A 16,523-nucleotide genomic window follows, 5' to 3' on the forward strand; every position below is an offset into this window, starting at 1 on the left:
GCTATTAAATATTACTCAGTGTAAATAAAACATTGACTGGGACTTGATGATATTTTCATTTCAATATATCCTGAAGTAACATGTACTCTGCATGTAAAATCAATCAATGTAACATCTTTGGGGTATTTCTGAATGAACAGGGGGCATCAAGTCAAAGAGGAAGAGGTGAAAATGTCTAGGGTGGCTTGAAAACCTGCTTTGAGATTGGCACTCTTACATGCTCTGAAAGGTTAAGGTCATGCAACTAGTAAAGAACAGCATCCGAATCCAGCATCAGATGTGAGTCCACAGCCCATGTCTTGATGCTACGTCATGTTTCCTCCTGCATTGGGAGTCAGAAGAACTGGGTTCTAATTCCGAATCTTCTGTTATCTAGCTGAGTGACACTAATCAGACCATGTAACTTCTCTGATTCTTAATATCTACATCTGTAAATAAGGAAGGCTAGAATACTAAAGCCTCTTCTCTCTCTTCCAATCATTTTGTTTGTTTTATAGGATCTTGGCCAGTAAATGGTTTATTATATTTTAGGGAAACAAATTTTGTCCTCATATTGTTGCCAGGCCTGTTGCTCTTAGCTGGTACAACTGTTTCTCTTTGTTGAAGACATTTGCCAGCCCAAACGTGATGGGTCTATAAGGCTCTGGCATTTTGCCTAGGTCTAGCCCAGAAAATTCCACTAACAGGTCCACTGGGCATCTGAGACCACCAGGCTATTTGTCTACCATGCCAATTGAAGTTGGACAGAGATAAAAGTTGGCTTTTATGATTTGGGGCCAGAGCTTGAGAGAGAGTGGGGTACAAAGCCAAAAGCATGGTCTTTAGAGTCAAGCGGGCATGAGTTCATATCCCAACTCAACCACTTTCTGGGCATGTAGCCATATCCAAGCAGCAGTTTAAGAGACACTTTCACAGAGAGGCCTTGCAGGGTCTCCCACGTTGGTTTAGTTCAGAACATGGGTTTTACCCATGATAAATCTTATCATATTTAACCATATGTAGTGGGCACTTAATAAATACTTTGAGATTAAATGTTGAATAAATAGTCTCTGAATAAAAGGTCATTTAACCTTTCTCAGTCTCTGTATTCACTCCTGTGAGACATGCAAAGAAGAGGACAGGGTTCTTAAGCAGAAAAATCAGGTTGAAATGCTTCAAAAATAGCAAAACACTGTTGCAATGTTAGATCGTATGATTACAATCTGAAATAAACTAGTAAAAAAATAAATCCCGTATTCAAGTAGGGCTTTTTTTGTCGCTTAGAACTTAGAGGAAGAAAGGAGGAAGCTAAAGATTACTGAGTGTCTATGATGTACCAGACACTGTGTGTGACAGGGTGATACACATTTAATATTGCCTAAAAGTTCAAAAGTGCAAAATGCAAAAAGAAATTTCCAGAGGAGGGAAATAGGGTCCTGACAAAAGCAAGGTTTGCTCTAACTTTTCAGACACTTTAGTGAGCCTTTGGCTTTTTCTTCTCATTTGGAACTTTTGAGGCCACTACTGTTAGAAGGAAAAAAAGCTAGTGATGCTTATCTATGTTCAGAACTAGCAAATGCCCTCTTCCGCTCCCTTGGTTGGTCCCACTGTTGTTCAGGTGCTGCCTGTGAACAGACGCCCACAGAAGATGGAAAAGATGAATCCGCAGGTTGCTACAGGTACATGCTCATCTAGATGAGGTAGCAAACACTGCAGAGTTGGGTCTACCAATGAGATACGATTCCATTTCAGAAGGACCACACCTTTCTTAAAAGTGACAGAGGTGGAACATTGCAGAGAGGAATACGAAAGGGTAGCTGGGTTCTGTGGGTTGTACCCAGAGTCAGAGTCAGAAGATCCAAATTGTAGCCCAAGATCTATTGATTGCTAATATCCTTTGTAAGCCGGTTCCATCACCTGCAAAATGGGTCACTAAATGTCTGCACATTCGTTTATTCATTCACTAAATAAACCTGTATCTGTTACCGATTATGCAAGACACTTACACACAAGGATTTGATTACTACAAATTCCTGCACTGAAGGAGTCGCCTTCTAGTGAAGGAGAAAAGCATGAAAACAAACAATGAATTTAGCAAAAAGTTCAAAAATTCTTACTGAGAAATATGAAAAGTGCAATGTGATCACAGAGGAAAGAGAGAATATCTTTCTCTAGGTGTCCAGAAGTTTTCAGTGAAGTGAAGATATTTGAGTGAGCCTTAAAATATGTTAGAATTTATCAGATAAAGTAGGTAGAGAAGTGTGTTCAAGGCAGAGACCGTCCTAAGGCGCTGAGTCATGAAATGGCACAATGCCTAGCCCAGAGCAGCCGCGTTAAATATTTGTTTTATGAATGAATAAATGTATGTATGAATGAATGAATGAATGAACATTTGGAGAAGCATAAAAAAATTAATTCTTCCAGGATGGATTGTGTAAGATTTAGAGAAGATAGCAGTGGCAATATAAACTGTAGGAAAGCTGGGGACGAATTTAAACGTTCAAATAGGTAGTTTTGACATAATTGTGTTTTCTTTTTTTTTTTGGCCACACTGTGAGGCAGCTTGTGGGATCTTAGCCCCCCAACCAGGGATTGAACCCTGGGCCCTCGGCAGTGAAAGTGCAGAGCCCTAACCACTGGGCCACCAGGGAAGTCCCCATAATAGTGTTTTTCTAACCTGATTTTGTCTAGCAATTGATTCAAGCTTTTGTTTAAATCTCAAAGTGCTCTTTATACTTTTTGATCTCCCCCATGTTTGAATCATGAACAATAGTGTCTTTGGGGAATTTGACGATGATATGATTGTAACAAATCAAGCAGTAATATTGTAGTTAAGGGTTACAATTTTTAATTAACACATTTATTAGTCATCCATTTACCTATTAAATATAAATGTTTACAAAGAATTCATTTATTACTTCAACAAGTGATTATTAAGCACTTATTGGGACCTGGGTATTGGACTGGGACCCGGGCATATAGTGGTGAACAAAGCAATCATGCTTTGTGCAGTTATGGAGCTTATAGTCTGGTGGGTAGAGAGACCATGTTCAAATCCATATCTCAAATGGAGGTAAGTATTGTACTAGGAAAGAAAAGAACAATGTGCTAAGAGAGAGAATAATGGAAGTGGATGGCCTAATCCAAAGTAATTGTTTATAGTATATGGTAAACATTACCTCTGCCTGTAGCAGACACTGCTTATCGCCCATCTATTGGCCATTTCCTTTTTTTCATTACTAATAGGAGCCCAGCTTAGTTTGGGGTGACCATATTAACAGCTCTAGTGGAATCACTATGGCTAATCTACATTTTCCATGGTAAATCCACACTTCTTTTCCAGATATTCATTTTCCAGCCTCTCTTATTGCTAATAGTGACCTGATATATAAAGAAAGTCATTGATATATAAGGAAAGTCTTCAGGGGAGCCTCTGGAAAAGATTTTACATCTTAATAAAAGAGATTAATACTAGAGACTGCCATACCACCTTTTTTTCTTCTTTGAACATTTCATTGGGAAGTTATGACGTTTAGAATTGCAGCAGTCATAGTGGTCTTATGATGATTAAAACAACAACAGTATGAGTGTATTAGAGAAGATGAATAGAAAACCTTTGCTCTTCCATAACATTTTTTCTGCACTAATACTAAAATCAAATGCCTTCAGACGTCCAGTCGTATTAGAAAATTAGGTGCTTTTTAAATCTAAGAATGTAGGTTTTCTATTACTTGCAGCTAAAAGCCACAAGATTGTAGGCTTAATAAAGACAGGGTTGTGTCCATTTTGTTAAAAATGTATTTCTCAGTTCCTACCAAAGTGCCTAGCACATAAGAGTCACTTAATCAACACCTGTTTGATGAGTGAATAAAGGATGGATGGGATTAATGAAAATTGCATAGGCAGTAGAGGGTTTTAGGAAAAGCAGTTTTGAGATAGTCTAACCTCAATCAATCACTCCTTCACAAGGTTGGACCAGGGAGTCACGTAGGACATGGGACACAACCCCACCAGAATGATTAACTCAGTCCTGAATGACAGAGGTTTGTTAATACAACCACGAGATCTACCTCACCAAAATTGCTCCAGAGCCAATACTCTTTCATCTTAGGCCAGTTATAGGATCAGAGAAATTGGGTTTTAGTCCCCTCAGTTTCTATATTTCACACTACATTTTCTTCACATTCCAACTCTAGCTCTCTTATTTCTCTCTCCCTATCACAACTTGTGGTTGTTATTAAATAAGTCTTGGCCAGCACAATAAGGCAAGAAAAATAAATAAAAGGCACACAGATAAAGGAAGAAGTAAAACTGTCTTATTCAGAGATGATATGATTGTGTAGAGAGAAAATCCAAAAGAATGTACAAACTATCAGAGCTAATAAGTGAATTTAGGAAGGTCGTTGGTAACAGAGTTTATATTCAAAAGTTAATTTATTTTTGTGGACTAACAACTGAAAACTGGAAACAGTGTTTAAAACAATAACATTTACAATAGCATCAAAAAATATCAAATCATTAAGACTAATTCTAATCAAAATTTCCAAGGTCTCTAGACTGAAAATTGGAAGATATTGCTGAGAGAAATTAAAAGACTTAGATAAATGGAGAGACTTATTATGTTTACAGTATGGATGACTCATTATCTCTAAGATGTAAATTCTTTCCAAACTTACGTATCGATTCAATGCAATACCAATTAAAGTCTCTGAAACTTTCTTCTTTGTTATTGTTGGAATAGACAAGCTGATTCTGAAGTTTTTTTTTTTATAGAAATGCAAAGAAACTAGAACCCAAAGAAATTTTGCAGAAGAACGAAATTGGAAGACTTAAACTGTCAGATTTTGAGACCTACTACAAAGCTACAATTATTAAAAGAGTATATATTGCTACAAGAATAGACAAATAGACTAATGCAATAGAAGAGAGAATCCAGAAACAACCATGCATGCGCAGTCACCTGATTTATGACAAAAGTGCCAAGGCAATTCAGAAGAGAGAGGATGATGTTCTAAATAAACTATTAGATATCTGGATATAAACCAGTAAACCTTGACTATATGTCATGCAACACCCCAAAATTCATTACTGATGGAATGTACACCAAATGTGAAGATACACTTCTAGAAAAGAAAAGGAAAGTACTTTCATACTTCGGATTGGCAGATATTTCTTAAACAGGACACAAGTGAAAAGGCAAGCCAAAATCTGGGATAAGGTTTTTATAATATTGTACATATATGTTTATATCTGACAAAGGACTCATACCTAGAATACCTTACTAGAATACTCATACCTAGAATACCTCTTACAAATTGATAGCAAAAGGATAAGTACCCACTTTAAAATGGCAAAAAAACAAACCCAACCCTTCAACAGACACTTCATACAGATCACTCAGGAAAATGCAAATTAAAACTACAATGAGTTATCACTACCACTACATCCTCATCAGGATGGCTAAAAATTTTTAAAAAACTAACAATGCCAAGTATTGTTAAGTAAGAAGGGTAGTTGGAACTCAATACATTGCTAGCTGGAGTGTAAATAGGAGCACCCCTTTTGAAAAACTGTTGAAACTATCTACTAGAGTAAAACGTTTACCTACACTATGACCCAGAAACCCTATTCATAAATATATACCTGAGAGAAATAAAATATATGCAAAGACATGCACAAAAATATTCATAACCAGCCTGATTCATAACAACCAAAAACTGGGAAAAATTCAGATATCCATAAACATAAAAATGTATAAATAAATTATGGTCCAATCATACAATGGAACACAACTCAGCAAAAAAATCAAACTGCTGATATATGCAACAACACAGATTAAGTGCACAACTATTATGTCGAGTGAAAGAAGTCAGACACAAAAGAATGCATGACATAGGATTTATATAAAGTTCAAGGATAGGTAAAGCAAATCCATAATAATAGCGATTATATCAGGAGGTGTAGGTGGAAAGGGTAGGTGGAAGCTTTTAAGGTGTTAGAGGCTACCCAGGTATATACAGATATGCAGACATCTAAGCAATTAGTGAGCTGGACACAAGATCTGAGCCCTTTATGTACCTTACTGATGTATTTTACACTTCAATTTAAAAATTTTTTAAATATTTAAAAAAATTATTATAGTTCACATTTCCGAAGACTCTGCCTCCACATCTCTCTCTGTCTCTCTCTGTTTCTCTCTCTCTCTCTTTTCCTTGAAAGGTAAGTCAAACCTCAGAGAAGCAAAGAAAATCCACATGGACAAATTTGCATTCAAGTAGCTCATCAAAATAAAGACAGCAAAATCAAGTTGAGACTTGAACTGCCTGCTTTGGATAGCTGTCACAAAGACTCACTGGATAACTGCCCCAAATCCCACTTGACTTTGTGTCGTATACCTTACTGACTTCTTGTATGAACGTTTAGGAGGAGATGCAGCAGAAGAGAATAGCTTCCCAGTAATAGTGGCTTTCACTCACCGAGTTCACTGGACCCTGAAGATTATAGCCCCAGCCCCATTCTTCTCACAGTTACCAGTGTGACGCCAGGATGACCATATAGCCCTCTGGGTCTCTGAGCCCCTACTTGAAACATGAAGGGGCTGGACTGAGTGTTCTTAGGTATCTTGTTTTCTTATAATGAAATACAAATAGTCTCTGTCCATTCTTTCATGTAGCTAGTATTACTTAGTACTTGCTATAAACCAGGTATGTTATATCAGGGGTTGGAATTCAGGAGTTCATTTCTACTTTATTCAGTAACACTATGATTTTACCTCCAGTAAACGAAAGAAAAAAAAAAACAAGATCATTCATTTGATGCAAGGTTGATCTTCACACCCTAGCAATGGGGTGGGGGGTGGGGTGGGAAGTGAGCGTTCCACAAGCAACAGCAGCAGTGATGTCCTGCTTCTCTTAAAAGAGAAAACAGCCCCCAATACATTGGACTGACAGTATTCTTATGTGTTTAGCTGGGAGTCTGAGTACTTGGGGTCTTTCTATTTCCTTCCTCTCACGAAGAATACAAAGTCAACACCATGCCAGTGTGAGTGTTTGGGTGCACACCTGAGTGGGTAAGGATGTTTACATGTATAGGGAATGTGCATAGCTCTATATTTTATTTTGTGTACGTATAGTGTGTATGTGTGCTCGTGTGTGCATGTTTCTTAGTGGTTGCCTGTAAGGATGCGGATATATGTGATACGTGTTTGTGTATGTGTGGGGGTGTACATAGAAGCTGTTCGAGGCTTTATCTCACTCTAAGGGCTGAGTAATAATGTAAAAAGTGTGAGTCAGAAAGGTGAAGGGTTAACTGTTTAATTAATATGAAATTCATTCAGAAAACTGTGTTTTGTAACTGCTGAAAGGAAGTATTGAACAGTTTCTCGTAAAGTTACAATAGCCAGACCTACAGAGGAAACCCCTCCTAGCTTGGAATTCCAGAGTGTTCCCTAGAGTTTGAAAGGTGGCCAGAAAATGACCAGGCATTTACAAGAGAAGGGGATGGAGTGGGGGATCCTGGAGTCAAGGGCACAAATTCCACTTTCATAAATAATTTCGAGAGAAAACTAATGGATCTATACTCAATATCATCTCTCTTACCATTTTGCTTTTGTTTTGTTTTGTTTTCATGTCCTATCTTCTAGTGTGGCCCAACACATAGTACAGGAGAAACCAGTAACCATGAACTCCCTCTCTTCCTTTCACTAAATGATCTCAGCGTCCTCATCTGTCAAATGGATATAACGATTCTTATCTCCAGAGTAGTTGCTGTGAGCATCAGATGAACATAAGCTTATAGCTTACAGGCTGTAAACTCTGAGGAAGTAGGAAATACTCCTGATTTGTTCATCTCTATCTAGTGTTTAACACAGCACTTAGCACATAATAGGTACCACAGAAATATTTGTTGAATGAATAAATGAATATATTAAAAGGTGACAATTTTAAAATAAGCCATTAGGTGCTACTATAAAGTCATTTAGTGCTAATGGTGAAGGAGAAGAAGTAGGGAAGAATTCCTCTAATTTGTATTCTACAGATTTGTATTCTACAGGTTTTTCAAGACAGCTTGGGAAGAAGGAAGGAGATAGTCTGGTTGGGAGCTAAGAGGCTAGAGTCGGCAAGACAAACTGAGGCCAGCTCATGCTTACAGAGCCCGCCTCCTTCTTCATATCCCCCTTCCCTACTCTGACCCCCTCACCCATCTGTGCCTTTGCAGCTCTCATAAACACATCCCTCATTTGACCAACAGGAGCTGCCCCTCTTTTCAGCTTGACAGTGACACTGATGCCACCTGCCCAGCAAGGGGGGGAAGTCCTACTCCAGTAAATACACAGGGTTGTATTTATACAGGAAAAAAGCACAGTGAGAGACACAATTTCATGGAGATGAAACACGCAGCGGAACACAGAGTTAATGAAATCCAGCATCATCAAGTGTTCCGGTGAGCCTTCCTACAAAAGGGCAGAAGTGTGGGGACCTACCCACCCGAGTACCCGAAATACTTATCACTCTCCCAGATGATTAGATAAATTTAGGAGAGCAAGCCACCTACACATCCTTTCTCCCGTCCCAGGTCCTACACTGTTTGGATTCCAACAGCCATCCACAGCTTGCCTGAACTATTTGCAGTCATTGTAGTACAGTGTTCTTCTCCTTGCTTGGGGGTTGGTTTATAATTTCCTCAAGTGACCTAATTTCAATTATGCTTCAGACACTCCTTCCCCAGTAAGTGTATGTCAGGCTTGGTTAGGAGCTCAAGGCTCAGGGATAAATGGGACAGAGTTCTTTTCCTTCTGAAGCTCACCGATACAGTGACTGTAAAAACTAGCTTTATCATTTTCTTCCTCTGTTTGCAGTGTTTCTTCTAGGCAAAGGCTGTAAGGTTCTTTTTCTCGTTTACTTCCTGCCATAGCTCCGTGTGGTACGTATCCTCATTAGACCCATTTTAAAGACGAGGAACTGAGGGTAAGATGGTTACATAAATTGCCTAAAACTTTCAAGTTACTGATGAGAGGTTCAAAATTCAAATTTAAACAAGTCCAACTGTCAAATTGCAAGTCATTTCTGTGTTAGGAAAGAGAAATAGATGAAATGGCACAGAGCCACCTAAATGACTACAGAAGTCTAGGGAGAATGGTGCAGTATGATTTTCGCTGGGTCTTGAACGATGAATAGAAGCATGCAGGTAAAGAGAAGTGAGGGGACTTTTGGCAAAAGACACAGCATTTACAAAACAGCTTGGAATTGTAAAAATTCCTATGGTATCTTGAGAGTGTAAGGCCGAACTCATTGGCAAACGCCCTCCCAGTGGGGTTGGGTGATGGTGAAGGGGTGTGAGTGGAAACGCGCCTAGAAAGACTCTGAAGTTTTTCAATCAGGACTTGAACGGCCATCTTCTCAGTGCTAAAGAGGGCCTTAATAGTCGCGTGCTTTTGATTTGGGACAACCCGGTTACTTAGAGTAGTTAAAAATGTGAATGCGTTGGGTGATTATCAGATCAATGCCTCCATAGTTATAAAGCAAGTTTTCCCGTGTGGCTCAGGTGTGACCTTAGAAGATGGTGTCGAAAGTCAGTCCAATGAGTTTCAGCAAAAGCATCAGGATTTCAACACTCCATGTGGAACCATGGATAAGAATGTATAAGTTCCAGGATAGTAGTTGGGGGCAGGGGGAAGACGGGGGCCTTTCCCTACTATCTACGTTTGACCAGAAATGTGATGACCTTCACCCGCTTGTCATGACCTGTGAAATGGGGTTGAAGATATGGTCTTCCTATCCCAACTATCAAGGGATCTCAGGAGATACATTCTAGGCATACAGAGCTGTGAACAAAATAGTGCCCCATTAGAACATAATTTTTTTGGAGGAAGATTTAAATGATCCAATAGGAGGAATATTCATGATATCTTTCTTTGTCCTTTTCTCCATTAAGTTTATCTAGGCATCAGCTTTCTTAATTGCTACATTCTGTACTTACAAAGGAATAATCTGCACATGACACTTGAAAAAATAAAGCATACAACCTGATGATTTGATACACATATGCTTTGTAGAATGGTTACCAAAGTCAGGATAAATACACATCCACCACTTCACATAGTTAACGTAGATAGAACTCTTTTTTGTGTGTGATGAGAAGGCTTAAGATCTATTCTCATCAACTTTCAAGTATACAGTACTGTGGTCACCATGCTGTACATTAGCTCTTCAGAATTTCTTTTTGTAAGTGAAAATATATGCCTTTTGTCCTATATCACCCCACATGACTTGTAGAAAAAATTCTCTGCATACAAGGGATGGTGCCTGAGCTGGGCTGGGAAACTGTGACAACAGTGAAGAGCTATGTGGGTGTCCTCACCTCTGCTGTCTCAAAATGTCCAGCTCTTGGGTTAAATATTTTCCCCCATGAAATCCCCATTGCAAACAGAAACCAGAACTATGAACCAAAAGAAAAATATCTATTTGAATTTTTCTTCCGGTGAACTGCCTTTTTAGCTATTTTAGTATATTTTCTTGGTGGCTGAAGCATAGCAAACCAATTTGTGTTTCTTTCTCACAGACATCCTATTTCTTTGAACTGTACATGGAATGGCACATATGACAGGACATTTATTTGTTTATTTATTAAAGTGTAGTTGATTTACAATGTTGTGTTAATTTCTGTTGTACAGCAAAGTGACTCAGTTATACATATATATATACATTCTTTTTTTTTTTAATATTCTTTTCCATTATGGTTTATCACTGGAGAGGACACGGGTTGGGGCAGAGGGAAGAGGCAGTGGGCACCATCCTGCTTGGGGAGCTTTTTCTAGAGGTCACCAGCTGACGTCAAGTGTCGTGTCAGAGTTTTGTGGAGGAGAGAGAGGCTTTTCTCTCCTGCTTGTTAACTGCTATCCCTGCATCTCACTAATTCAGGAGGTCAAGTAGCAAGATCCTCAGTGCTGAAAGGTGATCACATATTACGATGAATCATGGAATCACAGAGCTGAGAGCTGGACAGGAGGTCAACGGGACATCTGAGCCAACCCTCTGACTAGTAGCAGGTAATAGGTTATTATGCTGGTTTTGGAGGCCAGGCAACTGGGGCCCAGAGGTATTCAGGCATTCTCCTCCGGTCCAAAGGTCAGATCCAGAGACCGGGCTGCAGGCTCTGACAGTGGAGAATGATTATCTTTCCATTATCACACGTACCTCCTCAACTAATCGGCAAAGGACATAAAATCTGCATTGTAGCCAAGCCTAAAGCTGTGGAAAACAGGAGGTTCTCCCTCTGCACACACACCTTTGAAAGGGTGTACTACAAACGTGGAAAAGGTCACCCCTGGGGGTTAGCTTTGGGACTTCCTAATACTCAGAGCAAGTAAGCAAAACTGCTTCACTTTGCATAACTAAACACAAAACTGAGCAAAATCATATTGAGTGCTTGCTCTCGTTTGTAGCCAGATATTTTAAGTATTCTTTTTTTACATGCTATAAAAATAATACATGCCCATTGTGAAAATAAAAGATAAATATAACAATGCTTTTTCAAAAATATAATTCTGCAATTACAAGAATCACCATTAACTTTTAGCATACAGCAGGAGTCAGCCAACTTTTTCTCTAAAGAACCAGATTATAAATATTTTAGGCTTTGAGGATCTATGCACTCACTCATTCAATTCTGCCATTGTAGCATGGAAGCAGCCTTAGAGGATACATAGAGAACCAGTGTGTCTGTGTATCAATTATTTACAAAAAGAAGTGGCAGGACAGATTTGGAACAGGAACCATAGTTTGCCAACCCCTGGCATATAGAATTTAGAATTTTCTCTGTGCCTATCGCATCATGTATACAGCTGTGTATCCTGCTCTTTTCACTTTACGTTATACTGTATCATAAATACTTTCTCAGGTTATTGAACATTCTTTATACAATATTCTGCATTAAACTGTTGCTTGTTATTCATTTTATGAATGTCACAAAATTTTCATGACCATTGAACATTTAGATGTTTTACAGTTTTCTTACTATTTTACATACTGTAATGAACATCTCTATACATTAGATTTTTGTCCACATTTCAGATTGCTTCCATAGGATAGATTTCTGAAGGTGGAATTTTTTTCATACCTTTGGAAAATATTGCCATTTTTTTGGGTCTCAGACGGCTTCACCAATTTACTCCCAGAGCTATGTATTAAACTGCTCTTTTCTCCATCACCACACCAACACTGAATATTACCACTTTGTAAATCATTGTTAATTTGATAAGAAGCAGAATGTCTTAGGCTTATGTTTACTTGTGTAAACTTGGTACTCGGGTGGCGAAGCCTCCTCACCCTTCACTCACACAGATGACTCCAACAGAAGGGAATGCTGGAAGGTCGCAGGCCTAGCTCTTCCCCCTTTCCTGCACCCTCCAGACCTACCCCCTCCCCTGCTCCAGGCAGAGGGCAGAGAATGGAACCCATTATCTTTCTGAATGTTCCTTCCCTCTTCCTGCCCATCTCACATCTGGACTGAATACAAATTCCCTGGCTTCCTGTTTCTCTCTTCACAAAGGTCCCAAATGTCAATTCCAAATTAACCCTTTTTTTGCTTTTGCTTCTCTATCTCACTTCAATTCCAAGTTCTTTATTGACATTTTCTTATTGTCTCAAATGAGTTTGAATGAGTTCTACCTCTTTTAAGTCTCCCCATTTGGCAGCTCTTGTTACTTGCCATCACTGGGGCAGACCATTCACATGAATATGTGAAGAGGCTTTGTGGACACCTGGGGAGTAGTGGGGTCTGTGGTGCATCCCTTCAAATTCAAAAATCTCTCAAGAAGTACCAGCCCAAGAAGGCCTGTGTATGGACTAGACCAAGTGTATAGGGTCTCACATTTGCAATCATGACTCTACCAGTAAGCTTCTTCTACCCATTTATGTCTTTTGCATTTTTCTCAGATACTGGTCTAGGGTCAGATAAACTGAAATTTCGACTATGAAACTGATTCGGTTTGTGACCTAGGAAATGTCACTTAACCGCCAGAAGCCTCTATTTCTTCAACGGTAAAGTGGGGATGGTAATACCTTTCTCCTGGAGTTAGGATATTAATACCTTGATGATAATACGTGACTTATTGTGAGAAGTAAGTATGATTCCACATTCTTATAACTGTGCCTATCCACTCTCTTTTATTCTCACTGCCGGTGAGTCAGTTTGGGTCACAACTAGTGCAGCACGAGCCTGGTAGTGCCCTTCCGTGCTAGCCACGCACACAGGCCTTCACAGCCTGCCCCTGCCAGCCTTGTGCTGCCTCCTTCAGCTCCAGCTGCCCCGGGAACCCACACCCCTGCTAGACTCAGCTGTCCCACACACATTTTAGCACCACTAGTCTTTTGCTCATGAAGATACTTTTTTCTCAAATGTCCTTTTCTTGATAATATTTTTAATTAAAGGAAGCTCAGATATCAGCTCTCTGATATTACATCTTTCTCAGTTATCACCCCCCACACACACTTGGCCGACCTTACATACCACTGCACTGGAGCATTTCAGTCCTCTCACAGATATTTATCGAACGTCTAGTGTGCGGATGAAAAATGTCTCTTGTCATATCAGCGAACAAAGGATGTTGTGGCCATTAAGCCCTCAGCTACTGTAGCCGCCCCCAACTGTGCACCCCAAAAGGATGCAGGGCAGAGAAAAGCAGTGTCCTGGCCCTGGATAGTTCAGGTGCACATCAAAGGAATGATTTCAATGAGCCCCGATTCTGGCATCTTCCCATACACAGAAAAGTGCTAATTCATTGACTTGAGATATCTGGTTTTCTTTAATTAAGGATGTTCCAGCTACCTGGTTTTCATGGCACAACTCCTATATATCCTGGCTCCTCCCTCTCCTCTTTGGAGGAGTCCCTCCAACCGATCTTAGAGACTGTGTTCTGGGCTTAAGTCCTCAGAAAATCTGCCGAATAAAACATAATTCTCAACTTTTAGGTTATGCTTTCTTTTTCAGTCGACAGGTGTGTGCCCAGAATTGTGCGAGGCACTGGGAATACAGCCAGGGCAAGACACGCCTGTCATTCTCACGCCACTTGCAGTAGCTTTTGCATTTTGACTATTACACTAACTAGAAGCCAGAGGCCCTCCTCCCACACTGGGAGCTCCCGAGGAAAAGGGTGATACTCCGTGTGTCACTTGGCCTTGTGCTGGGCACAGGGTAGGCGCTAACGGGATGTTTATGGAGTGACTGGGTGTTTTGTTGCCAACAGGAAGCAGTGACCTCCTTGAGAACAGGACAGTGTCTGGTTCACCTCTGCAGCCCCCCACACGCAGCTAGCACGGAGTCTGGCACCGTAAGTCCTAAGTAGAGGAATATGGGAGGAAATGAATAACGGACGCCATATTGCCTCCTGACCCCCTTTCCTCAACTCTCACCAAAGAAAACAAAACCCAGCGAAAGAGTGACAAGCAGATGGGAGGAAAACTGGCTCCCAAGCCTGAATATCCTCATAAATAAGAAGTTTTCTATTTTATTTCCTGGAAGATGTGAGCTTCACAAGTTATAAAAATGGATGCATTTTGACAATAATAACCATCATTGCTGATGGCTGATTTATATAGCCACCCCTTGTTGGCTGAGGAAGCTGGGATGAGGGAGTGATTTACCATGAGCCTCAGTTTTCACTTCTGTAAGATGGGGATAATAAAGCATACCCATGTGTGTGGAGGAATAATTCATTTAAATGAGGTAAAATATGTTTTGGTACCTATCTCGTAGCACAGAGTAGATTTCAAGAAGCGTTAGGGATCTTTTTTTTTCTCCCTAGTATGCCTTTTTTAAAAAATAAAAGTGCCTCCTAATTTTTCCTCCAGTCAAACACACAGATTCTTATTTCAGGAAAGTCATGGCTATTGGCTGACCCCCAGAAAACTGAATTTGCTCAGTGTACAGGGTGGTGCCATCATAAGTAACTATAGGATATTAGTTAAGTGTGTTAACTGGTGAAGTGTTAAGTGTGCTCTGCTCTCAAGGCGCCTGGGTTGAATTCATTGAGTACATAGTTATGATGTTCTGGCCATGTGCCAGGCACTGTGCTAGGCATGAGGTACAACCCAGATGAAGTCTGTCTTCATGGAGCAGACATTCTGCCGAGGGAAGACAGAGTATCAAATAATAAATGTACGAAAGTTTTATGAGAAACGAGGATGAGTGTGATGGAGGGATACGAAGGATAAGAGGAAAGTGCGTGCTGGAAAAGGCTGGGGTAGGTGGTAGGTGGAGGCTGAGAGAGATTGAATCTCTGCTTTGCATCCCACAAGATGCGTGACTATCAGGCAGAGAAAGAGAAATATCGAATGATATCGCTTATATGTAGAATCTAAAAAGAAGTGATACAAATTGAACGTATTTACAAAACAGAAACAGAATCACAGACTTAGAGAAAGAACTTATGGTTACCGGGGGCACGGGTGGGGGGAAGGAATAGTTAGGGAGTTTGGGACCCACATGTACACACTGCTATATTTAAAAAGGGTAACCAACAAGGACCTACTGTACAGCACAGGGAACTCTGCCCAATGTTATGTGGCAGCCTGTATGGGAGGGGAGTCTGGGGGAGAATGGATCCATGTATATGTACGGCTGAGTCGCTTTGCTGTGTGCCTGAAACTATCACAACATTGCTAATCGGCTATACTCCAATATAAAATAAAAAGTTAATAAAAAAATTTAAAAATAAATTTATCAATAAATTGGACTAAAAAAAAAAAAAAGATGTGTGACCTGGGCAGGACCAACTCCATAATTGTGGGGACCAGTACGTAATGAAAATGTAGGGCCTGCTGTTCAAAATTTCGAGTCAGTGCAAAGTTTCAAGTCGAGCATTAAACCAAGTGTGGACCCTTCTAAGTGTGGAGTCCTGTGCAGTTACACAGGTCACACGCCCATGAGCCGGCCCTGACCTCTTAGAGTTTATTCTTCTTCCATTTTTAAATGGGAAGGAACTGGGAAATACACATTTTATAAAGGACAATGGATCTAAAGCTTTTTGACCCCAAACACCTTGGATTAAGAACTCTTTGTCTAGGCTTTATGGAGCCCTAGAATACATAGGCTTGCTGAAGTTCTATCAGCCTTCTGGAATGTTGTATAAGAGTGTGTGTAAGTGCATGTGTATGTGTGGTGTGTGAGTGTGTTTCTGTTGGGAAGCAGGCCCATAGCCTTCATCATATTTTCAAAGAGGTTCATGTCCCCTTAAAAGGGTTAGGAAACATTTACTCAAAGAAATGAACTCAGAAATTTCACCTACTTATAGGGAAGCAATAATATTAAGATCTGCCATGTGTGTGTCTCTTACTGTTATGACGTGTTCATATTTCAACCTCATTTAAGCTCAGGACAACCCACTGGGCTAGACAGACAGAGCAGGGATTTGAGTGCAGTTTTTCTCACTGGCTCTAAAACCCATGATCCTAAACATCCTTACCATTGGAGGGCATTGCTGTTTACCTTTTCAGTTTCAGCTGTGCTATTGAAAGCAGCACATCAAGGGCAGGACCACAGTTTGA

Source organism: Phocoena phocoena, chromosome 17 (genome assembly GCF_963924675.1).
Source record: "Phocoena phocoena chromosome 17, mPhoPho1.1, whole genome shotgun sequence".
NCBI lineage: Eukaryota > Metazoa > Chordata > Mammalia > Artiodactyla > Phocoenidae > Phocoena > Phocoena phocoena.